The 18249-nt window shown below is 42.2% G+C and overlaps 1 long non-coding RNA gene across 1 annotated transcript in view; it reads right to left on the reverse strand.

The window, feature by feature from the left end:
- LOC139040328 (uncharacterized) overlaps nt 1–18249 on the reverse strand; it is a 39424-nt gene that overhangs the window by 18901 nt on the left and 2274 nt on the right. The window contains exon 2 of the long non-coding RNA XR_011494652.1: nt 3216–3369. This is a non-coding gene — a long non-coding RNA (uncharacterized lncRNA). The remainder of the gene's footprint in view (nt 1–3215; nt 3370–18249) is intronic.

Raw genomic sequence — 18249 nt, forward strand, 5'->3', positions numbered from 1 at the left:
CTCAATAGATGCAGAGAAAGCTTTCAACAAGATCCAACACCCATTTATGATAAAAAAAAGCCCTCAATAAAATGGGTATAGAAGGAAAGTACCTCAACATAATAAAGGTCATATATGACAGACCCACAGCCAACATCATACTCAATGGACAAAAACTGAAAGCCATCCCTCTGAGGACAGGAACAAGACAAGGGTGCCCACTTTCACCACTCCTATTCAACATAGTACTGGAGGTGTTGGCCAGAGCAATTCGGCAGGAAAAAGAAATAAAAGGAATCCAAATAGGTAATGAAGAAGTAAAACTCTCGCTGTTTGCAGACGACATGATCTTATATATAGAAAACCCCAAAGAATCCATAGAAAAACTATTAGAAATAATCAACAACTACAGCAAAGTAGCAGGGTATAAAATCAACATACATAAATCAGTAGCATTTCTATACACTAACAATGAACTAACAGAAAAAGAACTCAAGAACTCAATCCCATTCACAATCGCAACGAAAAGAATAAAATACCTTGGGATAAAATTAACCAAGGAAGTGAAGGATCTTTACAATGAAAACTACAAGACTTTCTTGAAAGAAATTGATGACAACATAAAGAGATGGAAAGACATTCCATGCACATGGATTGGAAGAATAAACATAGTTAAAATGTCCATACTACCCAAAGCAATCTACAGATTCAATGCTATCCCAATCAGAATCCCAAGAATATTCTTCACAGAAATTGAACAAAGAATCCTAAAATTCATATGGGGCAGCAAAAGACCGTGAATTGCTAAAGCAATCCAGAGCAAGAAAAACAAAGCCGGCAGAATCACAATCCCCGATTTCAAAACATACTACAAAGCTACAGTGATCAAAACAGCAATGGTACTGGTACAAAAACAGGTCCACAGATCAATGGAACAGAATTGAAAGCCCAGAGATAAAACCACACATCTACGGACAGCTAATCTTCGACAAAGGAGCAGAGGGCCTACAATGGAGAAAAGAAAGTCTCTTCAACAAATGGTGCTGGGAAAACTGGACAGCCACATGCAAAAGATTGAAAATTGACCATTCTTTTTCACCACACACCAAAATAAACTCAAAATGGATCAAAGACCTAAAGATTAGGCCAGAAACAATAAGTCTTCCAGAAGAGAATATAGGCAGTACACTCTTTGACATCAGTGTCGAAAGAATCTTTTCGGACACTATAACTCCTCAGTTGAGGGAAACAATAGAAAGAATAAACAAATGGGACTTCATCAGACTAAAGAGCTTCTTCAAGGCAAGGGAAAACAGGATTGAAACAAAAAAACAGCTCACTAATTGGGAAAAAATATTTACAAGCCACTTATCCGACAAAGGGTTAATCTCCATAATATACGAAGAACTCACACGGCTTAACAACAAAAAAACAAACAACCCGATCAAAAAATGGGCAGAGGACATGAACAGACATTTCTCAAAAGAAGATATAAATATGGCCAATAGACACATGAAAAGATGTTCATCATCGCTAATCATCAGGGAAATGCAAATCAAAACTACACTAAGATATCACCTTACACCCGTTAGATTGGCAAAAACATCCAAAACAAAGAGCGACAAATGTTGGAGAGGTTGTGGAGAAAAAGGAACCCTCATACACTGTTGGTGGGAATGCAAACTGGTACAGCCACTATGGAAAACAGTATGGAGATTTCTCAAAAAGTTAAAAATAGAAATACCCTATGACCCAGCCATCCCATTACTGGGTATTTATCCTAAGAACCTGAAATCAGAAATCCCAAGAGTCCCTTGCACCCCTATGTTCATCGCAGCATTATTTACAATAGCCAAGACTTGGAACCAACCTACATGCCCAGAAACTGATGATTAGATAAAGAAGATATGGTATATATACACAATGGAATACTACTCAGCGATAAAAAAAGACAAAATTGGCCCATTCGCAGCAACGTGGATGGACCTCGAGGGTATTATGTTAAGCGAAATAAGCCAGTCAGAGAAAAACAAACTCTCTATGACTCTACTCATAGGTGGAAGTTAACATATTGAGAAGGAGATCTGATCGGTGGTTACCAGGGAAAAGGGGGGATGGGGGGAGGGCACAAAGGGGGAAGAGATGTACCCACAACATGACTAACAAAAATGTACAACTGAAATCTCACAAGGTTGTAATCTATCATAACATTAATAATAAAAAAAAAGGGCAAAAGATCTGAACAGACATTTTTCCAAAGAAGATATGCAGATGGGCAACAGGCACATGAAAAGATGTTCAACATTATTAATTATTAGGGAAACGCAAATCAAAACTACAATGAGATATCACATTATACCCATCAGAATGGCTATAATTAACAAGACAAGAAATAAATATTGGAGAGGATATAAAGAACAGGGAATTCTCAAACACTGCTGGTGGGACTGCAAACTGGTGTAGCCACTATGGAAAACAGTAATGGAGATTCCTCAAAAAATTAAGAAGAGAACTACCATATGACCCAGCTATTCCACTGCTGGGTATTTATCCAAAGAACATGAAAACACGAATTCATAAAGATATATGCACCCCTATGTTCATTGCAGCATTATTCACAATAGCCAAGACTTGGAAACAACCTAAGTGCCCATGAAGGGAGGAGTGGATAAAGAAGATGTGGTATATATATACAATGGACTACTACTCAGCCATAAAAAAGATGAAATCTTGCCATTTATGACAACGTGGATGGACCTTGAGGGTATTATGCTAAGCGAAATAAGTCAAATACTGCATGATCTCACTCATAAGTAGACGATAAAAACAATGACAAACAATCACATTGAGACAGAGATCGGATTGGTGGTTACCAGAGGGGAAGTGGAGAGGGGGGAGGGCGAAAGGGGGGACTGGGTACACATATGTGGTGATGGATTGTAATCTTTGAGTGGTGAATACGATGTAGTCTACACAGAAATCAAAATATAGTGATGTACACCCAAAATCTGTATGATATTATAAACCAATGTTATCTCAATTTAAAAAAAAAAGATTAACAACAACAACAAAAGGAAATCATGTATGGCGAGAGCTTGGCATGGTGCCTGGCATATAGCATGTGCTGGTTAGATGAGCTATACCATCACTGATGTCAGGTCCAGATCGGCTCTGTGTACAAGAGAACTGGGCCCTGATTCCTGATGGAGAAGGTTCTGGGAGACGATCCAACCTACCTGTTATGCTGAAGTTGGGCACGTGTGACCTGGTCTTATCCACAGCGACACGAGGGGTCAGTCCACAGGATCAGGACTAGGACGGGCTCCTGACTTCCAGCCCTGGACTCTGCTGGCCACCCCCGCAGTCTCCGAATCATAACTGCATTTGGCTCTGGACATAGAGAAAAGAGAGCCATTTGGGAGGAATTAAAATATTTCCTCCTGCACAAATTGTTTCTTTTTGTGCTGGCAAGTCCAAGGTGTTCTGACAAAGGTCAAAAGTATTTATTTTCTTTAATACTCTAGGGAGGAGAGCGAGACACGATGAGGGTGAGCCAGAGCAGGGAAAGGAGAAAGAGGGGTATTGTCAATTTTTATCGCAGGAAATGGTTGTTTTCTGGGCACAGAAACGACCTTTGGTTTTCTATCAAAACCAGCAGAGTTATGATGAGGGAAAACTAAGAAATCGTTGAATAGACAGATGATGTGGTCAAGGCCACTCTCCATCTGGCCCTGCCCACCTCCCCAGCCTCTCCCCCTGCCTCCCTGTAGGTTCCTGACCACTGAACTCCCTGTACCGTTCCCTCTGACTGGACCACCTGACCCTGTGTCTTGGCCTGCTGTCCTCCTCTAGGACTCAGATCAGGTGTCATCTCTTCCCCAAAGACCCCCCTCCCCCACAGCTCTACTGTGCATCCATTACACTTGGCACTTATCAAGTTGTGTCAAAACTGCCCACTTGCCCATCTATCTCTCTCACTGGCCTGGAAATCATACTCAGGACCCTCAGGCTCAGATCTGGCATTCAGAAAGAGTCATGCTTTATTTGGCCTGCATTGTTTGGGTCCACATAGTGTTTTTTAAATTTTTTGCATTCATGGCCAAAAATTAAAAATCAAGAGATTTCATATAAAAACCCAGATTTCTGGCTTCTCTTGACAAATGAGAAATCCAGCATTCATGGGTGCACTTCTCCACCCTTGTGGCAGCGGTCCCCTTTGGATAGAGCCTGGTTTCTTCATTTCTTCAGTCTCCACCACACCCTATTGTATTGGCATTAAGGCCTCATATCAGATCCATTTGTCACAACTCTTGCAATATTATTTTTTATTGCAGTGGATTAAAGAAGAAAGTAAAATATTTCTTTTACCCATGTTCCTTCCTCGCACCTGGCCCACTTCCCTCATTTACATCGTCAGACTAGACCCTGTAGGTCCCTGGGCTTCGCACCCTCGCACTGGGCTGGGAGCTCCTTGAAAACAAGCGATGATCTGCTCATCTCTGTGGCTCCAACAGCAAGCACAGTGTCTGGCTGAGAGTCGGTCCACCACAAACACTTGTTGGAATTATGAATGTAACTCCTGCTGTTAGAAGAGAACCTCTTTCTAAATCCTTTCACCCCTGTAGTCATCTATTCAACAAATATTTACTGAGTTCATCTGTGTGTCCATTTCCCTGAGTTGGCATTCTCTTTATCTTTGGAGTCCTGGATCCTCTTGCGACCCCCAAATAATCAAAACCTCTCTCCAGACTGCCATTCAGGTATCTCTTATAAGACCTGCTCTTAGCAACAGCATAAGAGAAGACCACAAAGAACCTTTCATTGGTAGTGGTGGTATTGTCGTCAGTAATAAGTACTTATCATTTATCGAGAGATTCCCATGTTCCAGGAACTTTGCATACATTTCCTCATTCAAGCTTTACAACAGCCCTGTGAGGTGTCATTAGTCGGGACTGTCAGTTACAAGTAGAAAAAAACCAAAACATCCAACACTCAAAATGACTTAAACCAAAAGGTTCCTGTAACTGAGAAATCAGATCTAGCATTCATTAAACCATGATGTGGCCAACACAGTTCTAAGAATTTTATATGTCTTAATTCCTTTAATCTTCTAAACAACACTTTGAGAAAGGTACTAACATTATTTCCATTTCACAGATGGGGAAACCTGGGTACAGAGATTTCAACAATTTTACTACAGTCATCCAGCTACAAAGTCATTCTTTTTTCCTTCCCAGAAAAACCCCATTCTGTGTTTAAGGGAATTGCCTACTTTACTAGGCTCCTTGGAACCGGAGTTCAATTCCCACAGAGGAGGCAGAACATGCCAGATGCTGGCTTCCCAGCCTCTTTTGCATCTAGGACATGAGCATGTGGTAGAAGCTCTGCCAGTCAGATATGTCTGCTGTGGACTTTGATTCATGAACTAACGTGCAGAATGTTCTCTGGTAGGTGTGGTGGGAGCAGTAAGATTGAGTTCCTATGACAACAAGGCAGTGTGGTTTGGGGCAGCACCGGTGTCCAGAGCCGGAGGGTCAGCAGTGTCCTCCCCAGGCTAACTCTGCTGTGTCAAGGTGACCGCCATTCCTGGCTGCTCAACTTCTGAGCTTGGTTCCTCAGCCCGCTCTGTGGTCTATGATCTACGCCAGATGTTTCCAGCAAATTCCCTTACTGCCCAACTCAGTCAATTATCTCCTGTTGTTTACCTATTGCAGTGGCAAAGCCCAGATTGGAGCCAAGCTGTCTCCCCCAAGAGTTTACACTTTTAACCAGTATGCTATGTCGTTTCTAGAAGTATCCTTCAGCTTCAGGTACAGTTGGATCCAGGGCCTTAAGTGATACCATGGGGTTGATGATCTCCACCTTTTTCTCTCAACTCTTCTCTCCTGTGTGTTGACTCCAGTTTTGTCAGACTCTCCCCTCCTGGAGGAGAGATGGCCACCAGCAACTCCAGGCTTACATTCCCACCAGCTCAGAACCCTAGCAGAAAAAAAGACATTCCCTCTCCCAAGAGTTCCGGGAGGTCTTGGACCTGACTCTCATTGGTCCGTATTGAGTTACGGACATGTGCTCGATTACTCTGGTTAGGGAGGGCGGTGATGCTAATGGCTCAGCCTTTGTCATTGCCTTTCCCATATGGCTTGCAATAGTATTCTAAATTTTGTTTTTACCCACCTTCCTGATTTAAATGCTCTCTATAAAGAAATTTAAGTACATAAAGTTATAAGGAAGAATGTAAACATCCCTTGAAATCTCATCTCTCTATGACGACTACCGTTAACGTTTTAGTGGGCATCTTTCACATGTGTCTTTACACGCACGGGCCAGAAGTTACCTGTTATAAAAATCAAAACAAATAATAAATACTTCTTATCCTTTCAAAAAACAAAAAGACTTCACTGGATCTATAGAGCAATTTGAGGAGAATTGACATCTTTAGAATATTAAGTATTCTGCCCAAGGAACATGTGATATCTATTTGGATCTTCTTTCATTGCTCCCACTGATGTCCTAAGTTTTTAAATTTCCAAGTCCTGCACATGTTTCTTCAGATTTATTCCTAGATATTTGGGCTTTGTGATACCAAATAAATGGTGCTTTTTTGTTGCTGTTGCTGTTAAACAAAACTTTTTTATGGTAAATAAAATGCAATTGATTTTTGGATACTGACTTTGCATATTATGGCATTGCTAAATTTGCTTTTAACTCTAATAGTTTATTTGTAGATTTTTTTTTGTTTTGCTCCTCATATATAACCATGTTTGCCAATTTCTTCCTTTCAAATCTTTTATTTTTGCACTGGCTAGAATCTCAAATACAATGATAAATAGAAGTGAACATATCAGGAATCTTTCTTTGTTGATCTCAATGGAAATGCTTCCAATATTTCCATTAAAATATGATGGCTGTTATATATTCTTTGTAGAAAATCTTTATCACATTAAGAAAGTTCCCTTCGGGGCCAGCCTGGTGGCGCAGCGGTTAAGTGCACTCGTTCCGCTTCTCGGCAGCCCGGAGTTCGCCGGTTCAGATCCCGGGTGCGGGTGCGGACATGGCACCACTTGGCATGCCATGCTTTGGTAGGCATCCCATGTATAAAGTAGAGGAAGATGGGCATGGATGTTAGCTCAGGGCCTGTCTTCCTCAGCAAAAAGAGGAGGACTGGCAGTAGTTAGCTCAGGGCTAATCTTCCTCGGAAAAAAAAAAAGAAAAAAGAAAGTTCCCTTCTATTCCTAATTTTCTAAATTTTTCCAGAAAAAATTTACTAAAACTAAAGAGAAAACAAAGAACAGGGATAATCCTATAATCATGGTGGCAAATGAGTCAGTAGTTAAAAATCTACCAACACAAATACTACTAAGCCCTGACAGTTTCACAGGGGTGTCACCAAACATTCAAGGCACAGATAATTCCAATCTTATTCAAACCCCTCCAGTGAAATTAGAGAATTCCGTCTATTCCTAACTTCTTCAAGTTTTTCTCCAATCACAAACTTGTGTTGAATATTATCAAATGCTTTCTTTGTTTCTATTAGGATAATTGCATGAAATTTCTTCTTAATCTGTCACAGTGGAAAATTATATGAACTCATTTTCTAATGTTAAACCAACTTTGCATTCCTGGAATAAAGTCCTACTGGTTGTGATGTAAAATAATAATAATAATAAACATTCTTTCAATCATGTACACCCCTTTTTAAGGTGATTTTTTCCCCTACTCCTTTCCTTCTCTTTTCCCAACTTCCGTTAATCTCTCTAACTTACCCCATACCTTCTGACTCAAGATAACCCACATTATCGACTGATGAGTATATTTGCATACTTTTCTCCAAGTCAGTATAGCCATAGCCACACACACACAGACATACCCCTACCTATATAGAAATCTGCTCTTAACTCCCGCAATATGCATTTTAAAGGACAATGCGTTACTAATGGTGGCATTTTAGCCACCAGAGATTGATTGTTGAGAGAGAGGGATTTCACCCATGGAGGGAGCTCTTCTTGGCACCCCCACAATTGCACTGCACAGGTGAGCTTCAGGTAAGCTCATCCTCCCACAGTTCTGGAGTGGGTATGAGAAGGTTGGGGTGGGCACCCTCTGCCCCCACCATAGAAATGGACCTCAGCCAGGCCCTGGCCTCGAGAAATGCCTGCTGGCCTGTCTGCGAAGCTGAAGGACCTGCAAAGTCTCTTCTGCTGGAGCCCCTGAATCCGGGCCCTCCAACACTTCCTTTATGGATTTTTTTCTTCGTTCTCCTACTCGGCAATTTTAACCAGTCCAGGGACCAGTTGCTCTGCCCTCAGATCAATAGCCCTTGGGAAGGACTGCGGGTGGTCTCTGGGGAAGCATCTCAGCTGTTTCCGCAGAGGCATCATCTCCTTCCAGACTCAGTTTCAGTCAAAGCAAGCTCCTTCAGCTGTGCTAAGGCAGCCTCCTGCAGGCGCATGAGTTGGCACCAACCCTAGACCAGTGGCTAAAACTGGTCTTTTCATCTCAAAACCCAGCTTTCCATCAAAGGCTTGGAATTCTATTTATTTTCTCTTTTTTGTTTCTTGGTCACCATCATGTTTCAGAAAGGAGTTAAAGCTGCTCTTCAGCTGGAGTAGATGCTCACCAAGCATTTGTTGAGGAAGGGAGGAAAGAATAAATGAAAGAGCAGTCAGCACCTGATAAATGGTTGATGGAGAATCAAATAAGATAATGCATGTGAAACTGATGTGTAATCTGTGAACAGCGAAAAATCATAACTGGACAGGTCTGCAGCCTTATCCACTGGCGCCATCTGCTGGAAATAAGTTACTACAACAGGTCCATTTCTGTTTTCACCGGACATGAGGACACCAGCTTCTGGAAATGCTGGCAAGGAGCTGAAGGAAAATAGAGAATACATTTCAGCAAAATCTAACATGTGCCAGATACCGTGCTAAGCGTTTTACATGCATTATTTCTCTTCATCCTCATTGTAACTAGAAGAGGTAGATACTATTATTATTGCATCTTTAGAGATTACAAATTCGAGGTTGATAGAGGCTTACAGCAGATTTATAATGTCTAAGGCTGCGTGGCTAGTGGGTATTTGGGATAAGACTCAAACTCAGTTCTGTCTGACTTCAGAGTCTGTTGCGGGTTGGGTTCCCCGGGAATCAGGCTCCAACATGGAGATGTGCAGGCAGGAATTTCATGCAGAGCGCTCCCAGGATCACGGGTGGAAGGAATAAGTCAGACTGCAATGCCACCTCAACAGAGGCCTCGGCTCATGCAAGAGGGAAGTATGGAGCTGCGGTCGCAAGAAGGCTGGACCTTGGGACTCCCTCTTCACCCAGTCATTGGATGCAGAACATGGGCTAGGTTGCGCTCTTCAGCCAGGGGGAGGCCCCCAGAGGACAGCTGAGAGCTGTCGGCAGCCAACGCTTCCAGCAACTGGGAGAATAAGTGCCTGAGTCCTGGAGTAGGGGTCAGGGCGGCATGCCACAGTATCCACTACAGAGCCCGTGCACCTATCCCACCTGCACTCCAGCTCAAATAAGGGAACAGCTGGTAGGTAGACACGTCAGGGTCATGGGTAGTGGGAGTGGGGGTTTAAAGAGTGAACGTGGTTCTGCCCACCATCCACCCAGGGAACCTGTGACCCAGGCCCTGCCTGCCACCCAGCTGCAGTAACCAGTGTATCCCGACTCATTCACACAGAAATAGTATAGAGATTATATGATGGGTTCCAAACCATTTTCAAAGGAGTAAAATGCAACGTTCATCTAGTTGGGCAAGTGGTTGGTGATGGATTCCTTGACATCCTTGAACAAAAAATGGAAGAACTGAGGGCCACCAATTGACTAATGCATTAGAGCAACTGATTAGAAAACTCACTTTGTGGTAAATGAAATTGTTTAAAGAACATTTCACTCCCTCCTCTATGCCACTTCATAGGATCGGTGAATTTTTTTTTTTTAAAGATTGGCACCTGGGCTAACAACTGTTGCCAATCTTCCTCTTTTTTTTTTTTTTAAGGATTGGCACCTGGGCTAACGACTGTTGCCAATCTTCTTTTTTTTTTCTGCTTTATCTCCCCAAACCCCCACTGTACATAGTTGTATATCTTAGTTGCCAGTCCTTCTAGTTGTGGGATGTGGGACGCCGCCTCAACGTGGCCTGACGAGCGGTGCCCTGTCCGCGCCCAGGATCCGAACCCTGGGCCGCCGCAGCAGAGCTCGCGAACTTAACCACTCAGCCAGAGAGCCAGCCCCAGGACCAGTGAATTTTTGATGTTGGGGGATGTCGGGCTTGGTCACGTGACTTCTGTAGCCTGGTGGAGAGTCGTATATACTTCCCCATCCACTGCCATTAGGCTTGTCCATGCAACTTGCTTTGCCCAATGGGGCGTTAGTAGCTGTGACACAAGTAGAGGCTTGAAATGTGCCTGTGCTGCTGACCTTGCCCTTTTGTGCTTCTGCCATCCCAGAGAACGTGCCGTGCCCTAAGGAAGAGGAGAGATACATACTGCAGACCTTGACGCAGCCTGCAGCTTGGAGCCAAGACCAGCCAAGCCCCTCTGGGCCCAGCCTAGATCAGCCCACCTACAGAAACATATGTGACAATAAATGATTGTTGTTTTATACCACCGAGTTTTGGGGTGGCTGGTTATGCAGCAAGAGCTGACTGACACACATTTACAAAGTTGTAGAGGATAATCCACGTGGATGTGTCACGCATAATTTCTACCGATTATGGTTTTTCCTTAGGAACTGTCTTTAGACCTTAATCTCCATATAGGATGTGACTCCTGTGTTTAAACATGGAAAAAACTGGGCCAGGCATTTTTCTCCGCATCTGTGGCAGAGACCACTAAAAGGCCCCTAATAAATGTCTCCTTTTCTTCTAGAGCAACAAGAAACTCCAAGGTCCCAAAACCACTGGGAAACAGGGCTATAAAATCTGTGTGGTCTCAAAATACAACACTAATGTCTATTAAATATGGCCATGAGGATACTAGATAAGGAAGAGTTTCCCCAAGGGAAGAGCCAAGGGTCATGAAGGTCAGAGGACAGGGACACTTCTCCTAGAAAGCAGGACGAACTCACCTGACAGACAAAAATGTCTGTCCAATTCTTGAACTTTGAATAGTATCTAGAGGTCATCTCCCTTGTGCCTAGGCACATGGTCCTCCATATAAATGCTAATCTTCCCAACCTCCTTTATAGCAAAGTATGGCATGTAACTGAGTTCTGTCCAATAGGATGTGAATCAGATAATCATATAGCAGATTCTGGAACCTTCATTAAGAGACAGCTGCCTTGTACCCACTACCTTCACCTTCTTCCCCCAGTCTCTTCCTTCTTCCTTTTGGCTTGGATGCAGATGTAATGGCAAGAGTTGGAGCAGCCATTTTGGACCATGAGGTGATCTTGAAAATAGCAGCTATGGAGAATGAAGGAGCAAAACTAAAGGAGCCTAAGTCCCAGAAGACTTCACGGGAGAAACCACCAACTCGACCCCAAATTTCCTATCTCCAACTTTTACAGGAGAGGGGAAATAAAACAACTTCCAACTTGTTAAAGTTACTGATATTTGGAATCCCTGTTATTCACAGACAAACCTAACCCTAACTGTTACAGCATCCAACTACTGACAATTCATAGTCCCTACAATTAATTAGAAGGAAAGAGATCTTTCTTATGCTGTTACTGTTAGTAGAAACAATAACACTCTAAAAATTTATGTTTGGAAGTGGTTCAGTGTGCTGGAAAAAAGACTGGACTGGAGTTAGAAGACCCAAGTTCTGGACCCAGGACTTTTGCTGATGAATTGTGTGACCTTCGCCATATCTCCCTCATGGGTAAAATGAGGGGATTGGAAGAGGAAGCAGAATCATCAATAAACATAGGAAAAGATGCTTGCCTTCATTAGTAATAAGAGAAATGCAAATTAAAACAAGCAGATACAACTTCACACCAATCAGATTGGCAAATCAAAAAGCCTAATAATTCCAGGTGTTGACGTGGATATGGAGGACACAGGAATTTTCATACATTGCTGGTGGGGATGTAACTTGGCACAACCAATGTAAATTAACCATTTGTGGTGAAGCTGAAAAATGTGCATGTCTTGTGATCCAGGAGCTCAACTTCTAAATATTTACCCTAGAGACACTCTTGCTAGTGTGTCCAACGAGATGCTCCAGGATGTTCTTTGCAGTGTTGAGGAAACAATGTATAGTCTCAATGTGCATTATAGAAATAAATCAGATACGTGCATCGTGCTCTATTCAGGCAATGCAGTGCTATCACAACAATGAAAATGAACCATATCTGTGAGGATGAGCATGTTTAGGTCTTGGGAACCTAATGCTGAGTGATAAAAGCAAAGTACACTGTGGTATATACAACAAGATGGCATGCATATGAAAAAATCTAAACCCACAAAGCAATTCTATATATTGTTCATGGACATATACATACGTGGTAAAAATATTAAAATATGGTAGGAAAATATATATAAGATATAAAACCAATTCATAGTGGTTCCCCTGGGGGAATGAACTGGGGAAGGATATAAAAGTGATTTCAACTTTATTTGCCACATCTTATTTCTTTACTATTTAAACAAATTAGAAGCAAAAATGACAAGAGATTTGTAACATTACTCTCTTGTGTTTTTGTATGTTTAAATTTTTGAATATATAAATAAAAATGAAAGAGTTGGAATAGAATAATATTTAAGGTCTCATTCAGCCCAAATTTACACATGCAAAACATATATGAAGCAGGGTACAATATACAGAATGTGGTTCAAATCCCAGATCAGTTGGAGGTCTTTCAGTTATGAGTGACCAACATACACAAACACACACCAACAACAAAACTGTCTGAAGCAAAAGAGAATTCATTGGCCCATGTAACTGAGCAGTCATGAGCAGCCTCAGGTAAGGCTTGATCCAGGACTCAAAAGCTACCACCAGATCCATTTCTTGGCTTGTCTTCTCCACTGGCCCCCAATATGATTACACAATGGCTGAAGCAGTATCTGGCTTTACATCTTCCCACCACGAAGCCCAGGGAAGGAGACAATCTATGTCTCTGCATTATCAGCAGAAGACCTCACTAACAATGAGGGCAATGCAAATTAAAAATGCACTTTTAAGTACCGTTTTTCACTTATGATATTGGCAAACAACTATGTTATTTCCTGTACTGTAGGTAGGAGAGGGGAGTGGGTATCTTCTATTTGTTCCTCTGGATTGGCTCTCTATTCTCTCTACCTCTTCTGTGTCCCAGGAGGCCGGCCTGCATGATCGCATCAAAAGACTCCCTCTGGGGCCAGCCCTGTGGCCGAGTGGTTAAGTTCGCACGCTCTGCTGCGGCGGCCCAGGGTTCGGATCCTGGGCTGGGACATGGCACTGCTCCTCAGGTCACGTTGAGGCGGCATCCCACATACCACAACTAGAAGGACCTACAACTAAGATATACAACTATGTACGGGGGAGTTTGGGGAGATAAAGCAGAAGAAAAAAAAAAAAAAGATTGGCAACAGTTGTTAGCTGAGATGCCAATCTTTAAAAAAAAAAAAAAGACTCCCTTTGTCATCTGGTTGAGGTCATTCCAGCAGAAGACTAGAGGGAAAAGAGCGATTTGAGGTGTTTATTCCCTCGGCTCCCTCCTATGGGGCCCTGTTGGGCTGGTTTCACCCATCGCTTTCCACGTGACTCACCTCCTCCGGGCTCTACTGACTGCTCTCTCCCCTTGCTCCTTTAGGCCCATGGGTAGTGATAGCCCCACTGTTACCAGCCCTGGGTACCGCAGTATTCTTTGTAAACAGTCCTTTTCTTAAACTCTCTTTGAAATTCTCCTAATGAGTGTGCCATATTCAGATACAGAAAGAAAATTGGCACAGTTCCTTGGGAGAGCTGCTCATCAGTGATCCCACTTCTCTCTACCCACCCCAGAGAAACACTTGCACATCTGCACAAGGTGTAAGTACAAGGATATTTGCTGCAAACGAAACAATTTAAATGTCTTCAAATAGGGAAATAGCTAAATAAACTATAGTACATCCATATTATGGTATACTATGCATCTGTTTTAAAAAGGAGATGGACCTATTTACATAACACAGAAAGGTTTCTAAGGCTTTTTTTTTTTTGCTGGGGAAGATTCCTCCTGAGTTAACATCTGTTGCCAACCCTCCTCTTTGCTGAGGAAGATTCGCCCTGAGCTAACATCTGTGCCAAGCTTTCTCTGTTTTGTATGTTGGTCGCCACCACAACATGGCTGCAGAAGAGCAGTGTAGGTCTGCATTCAGGAACTGAACCCTGGCCACTGAAGCAGAGTGTGCCGAACTTAACCATTAGGCCAGGGGGCTGGCCCCTTCTAAGGCATATTTTTGCATGAAGAAAGTAAAGTTCAGTACCACAATAAATTATATAAAATGATACCTGTATCTATCATTTTATGTACTCTCTAAATCTTTGGGAAATTTTTCACTGCCCCTTCCTATGAAAGGATTATACATCCCCACCCCACTGAAATCAGGCTTGGCCATATGATTTGCATCTGCCAAGGAAATGTGCATGAAAGTGACTTCCAAGCAGAAGCTTTAAGAGGTCCCACCATTCTTTCTTTTCCCTCTGCCATGAGATTAGAATATCCCAGTTGCTTCTTCAACCTGTGTCCTTAGATAGAGCTGAAGCCAACCCATGACAAACCTGTAAGGATCGAGAATTAAACCTTCGCTGTTGGAAGGCACTGAGATTTTGAGGATGTTTGTTACTGCAGCATAACCTAACCAACCATGACTCACACAGGTTGCTGCATAACGATACTTAGCTACTTTCTGTGGAGGAGACATGGCATTTGGTGTTCACAGGGGGCTTTAGTTTTTATCTTTAATATTTCAGTTTTCTCATAATGAATATATATTCGTGCATCACCATGTAATAAAAATACATGATTTCAAATGAATACAGCAGGTGTTTTCCTACTGAAAATTAAATGCTAAAAAATATCATTCTTAAAATACACACACAAACACCCAATAAATTAATGGGTCTTTTTGCCCAGCTGGCACTCTGAAGAAGGAGACTGGGGGCGGACAGCAGTGTGAACTTTCCAAGGCTAGAGGAAGTGCTGAAGCGTGACAGTGCCTTGCCACTTTCTCTGCAGGTAGAAATCTGCAAAGCCTAGACAGACTGGGAAACTTATTTCTGGTTCAGCTGTCATGAAATTGAAATACAGATTCATAATCCCTCTTCTTTTCTTTCTACATTAGTGATGCCCACCTTTCCAGTACCCTCATTTACATGAGAGCAAAGGTGATTATGCGACCAAAATTGAATTCAGTGAGTTCGGAGAATTCCAAGCTCCTTGACACAGTCTACTCTCGTCCGGCAAAGTTAGTGAGAGCTGTGGGAGCTCTGTTTCTGATTCCACCTGTAGATCTCTGAGTCAAGATTTCAGCCCTTGTTCCACTAAAACGAAAAGCTAGAGTTGGTTGGATGGATATCAAAGACTTCATGCAGATTGACATGTCATAGACTACCCACAATTTCCACTTCCTATTCAAGCCAAACAGTCCTCTTGTCTTTGAACTTTACTTCTGAGCCAAGTGTCAGCGGCCAGACTCCCGGACCCAGTGCCCAGTCCCCAGCTGCACGTGTGTCAAGAAGTTACACCGGCAGCAGCAGCAACCCTTACCTCTCAAACACAGTCATGGTGACTTTGAAACAAAAGTCCCCCCACCTTCGGCAACTCCAGCTCTTCCAATGAGTTTGCAAGCACCTAACACCCTGTGTTAAATCCCTTTCTGCTTAAAATTCCTCGAGTGGTTTCTGCTTCTGTCTCCTGTACAGAACTCTGACTAAAAATAGGTTGGAAAGTAATATTCAGAAAGTAGACTCAAATACAAACAGATGAAAAATAAGAGAGAGAGAGAGAGAGAAAAGAATAAAATTAGAAAATCATTCCAGGAGCTGAAATATCTGAATAATTGTAGTTTAGAAAGTGAAGATAAAGAAAATAGGGAGACAGAGGAAGAAATCTTCAAAGAAATAATTCACAAAAATATCCCAGAACTGAAAGAAATGGGTTTTCAGATTGAAAGAGATCAGTGAGGAACAATTAGATATTGTCCCTGCTGTATTCATTTGAAATCATGTATTTGTATTACACAGTGATGCATGAATATATATTCATTATAAGAAAACTGAAATATTAAAGATAAAAACGAAAGCCCCCTGTGAACACCAAATGCCATGTCTCCTCCCCAGAAAGTAGCTAGTATCAGTTATACATCCTGATATGATGCAATAGGAAATACACAATGCCACCTATACAATATTCTCGCCAAAAGTTGAACTGAAATCTAATCAAGGCTCTAGATCTAACTACCAGTTTACAGGACATTCAAGGGATGGTGTCACACTTTAAAAACACCACAACGATGCAAACAGCCAAATTCAGACCGAGAGAAACTCTATAGGATAATTTACCTATATATAAATTTATAATTTATATAAAAAAAGAGAAGGAATAACTGTTACAGGTTAAAAGAGACTTAGCAACTAAATGCAATGTGTAGACCTTGCTTGGATCCTGATTCAAATAAACCTGTGTGAAAAGTCATTTTTGAGACAATTAGAGAAAATCAAACTTGGGCTGTGTATTGTAAGCTAGTAAGGAATTATTCCTCATTTCCTTAACTGTGATCATGGAATTGCAGTTATGTTATTATTTTTTTTAAGTTCTTACTGTTAAAGCTACATACTAAGGTACTCACGAATACAATGATAGAATGTCTGGGATTTGCTATAAAATAGTGCTGCTAAAAAAAAAAGAGTGAGGGGTAGATACAATAGTAAAATAAAGCTTGGTGATGGGTGCGTGGAGTTTACTGCACTATTCTCTCTACTTTTGTGTTTGTTTGAAAATTGTCATAATAAAAGGTGAAAGAAAGAGAGGAAGAAAGGAGAGAGGGAGGAAGAAAAGAAAGAAAAGCAAGGAAGGAAGGATGGAGGGTGACAGGGAGGGTGGAAAGGAAGGAAGGAAAGAAGGAAGAGGATAAAGGAAACCCACTGGGCGTCTCAACGTCATTAATCATGAAATTTCAAAATATGAGGAACAAAAAAGAAACTTTTGGAGAGAAAACCAGGTTCTTACACTACACATCTGTGTAAGAATGGCTGAAATCAAAAACAATGCAAAATAAAAACCAAACCTGCCAATACCAAACGCTGGTGTGAATATGGAGCACCAGGAACTCTCTTTCTTTGCTGGTGGAAACGCAAAATCGCACAGCCACTTTGGAAGACGATTTGGCAATTTCTTACGAAACTAAATACAGTCTTAACATACAATCCAGCAATCATGCTCCCAGGTATTTACCCAAAAGAGCTGAAAACTTACGTCCACACAAAAACCTGCACACAGGTGTTTATACAGCTTTGCTCACAATTGTCAAAAGCGGAATCGAGATGTTCCTCAGTAGGTCTATCAGTTTCCTGTGGCTGCTGCAACAAAGTACCACAACTGGCCGGCTTCACACAACCAACCATACTCTCCCGGTTCTGGAGTCAAGAAGTCTGAAATCAAGGTGTCAGCAGGGCTGTGCTCCCTCTGAGACTCTGGCTAGAACTCCTTCTTGCCTCTTCCTAGTTTCCAGTGGTGGTTATGGATCCCTGGCACTCCTTGGCTTGTAGCTGCCTCACTCCAATCCCTGCCTGTCATCACACGGCCTTGCCCCTGTGTGTCTCCACCTGGCTTTTCCTCTTTTTTTTTTTTTGAGGAAGATTAGCCCTGAGCTAACTACTGCCACTCTTCCTCTTTTTGCTGAGGAAGACTGGCCCTGAGCTAACATCTGTGCCCATCTTCCTTTACTTTATATGTGGGACGCCTACCACAGCACAGCATGCCAAGCGGTGCCATGTCCGCACCCGGGATCTGAACCGGAGAACCCCGGGCCACTGAGAAGTGGAAGGTGCGCACTTAACCGCTGCACCACTGGGCCAACCCCTTTTCCTCTTTTTTAAGGACACCAGTCATATTGGACTCAGGCCACTCTAACAACCTCATCTTAACTTGATTACATCTGCAAAGACTCTTTTCCAAATAAGGTCACACCCACAGGCACCAGGGGTTAGGACTTCAGTAGATCTTTTTGGAGGACACGAGTCAATCCATAACAGGAGGTAAATGGACAAACCGTGGTACAGCCATACAATGGAATATTATTCAGTGATAAAAAGAAATGAGCTATCAAGCCATAAAAAGACATGGAAGAACC

Source organism: Equus asinus, chromosome 15, assembly GCF_041296235.1.
Source record: "Equus asinus isolate D_3611 breed Donkey chromosome 15, EquAss-T2T_v2, whole genome shotgun sequence".
Lineage (NCBI taxonomy): Eukaryota > Metazoa > Chordata > Mammalia > Perissodactyla > Equidae > Equus > Equus asinus.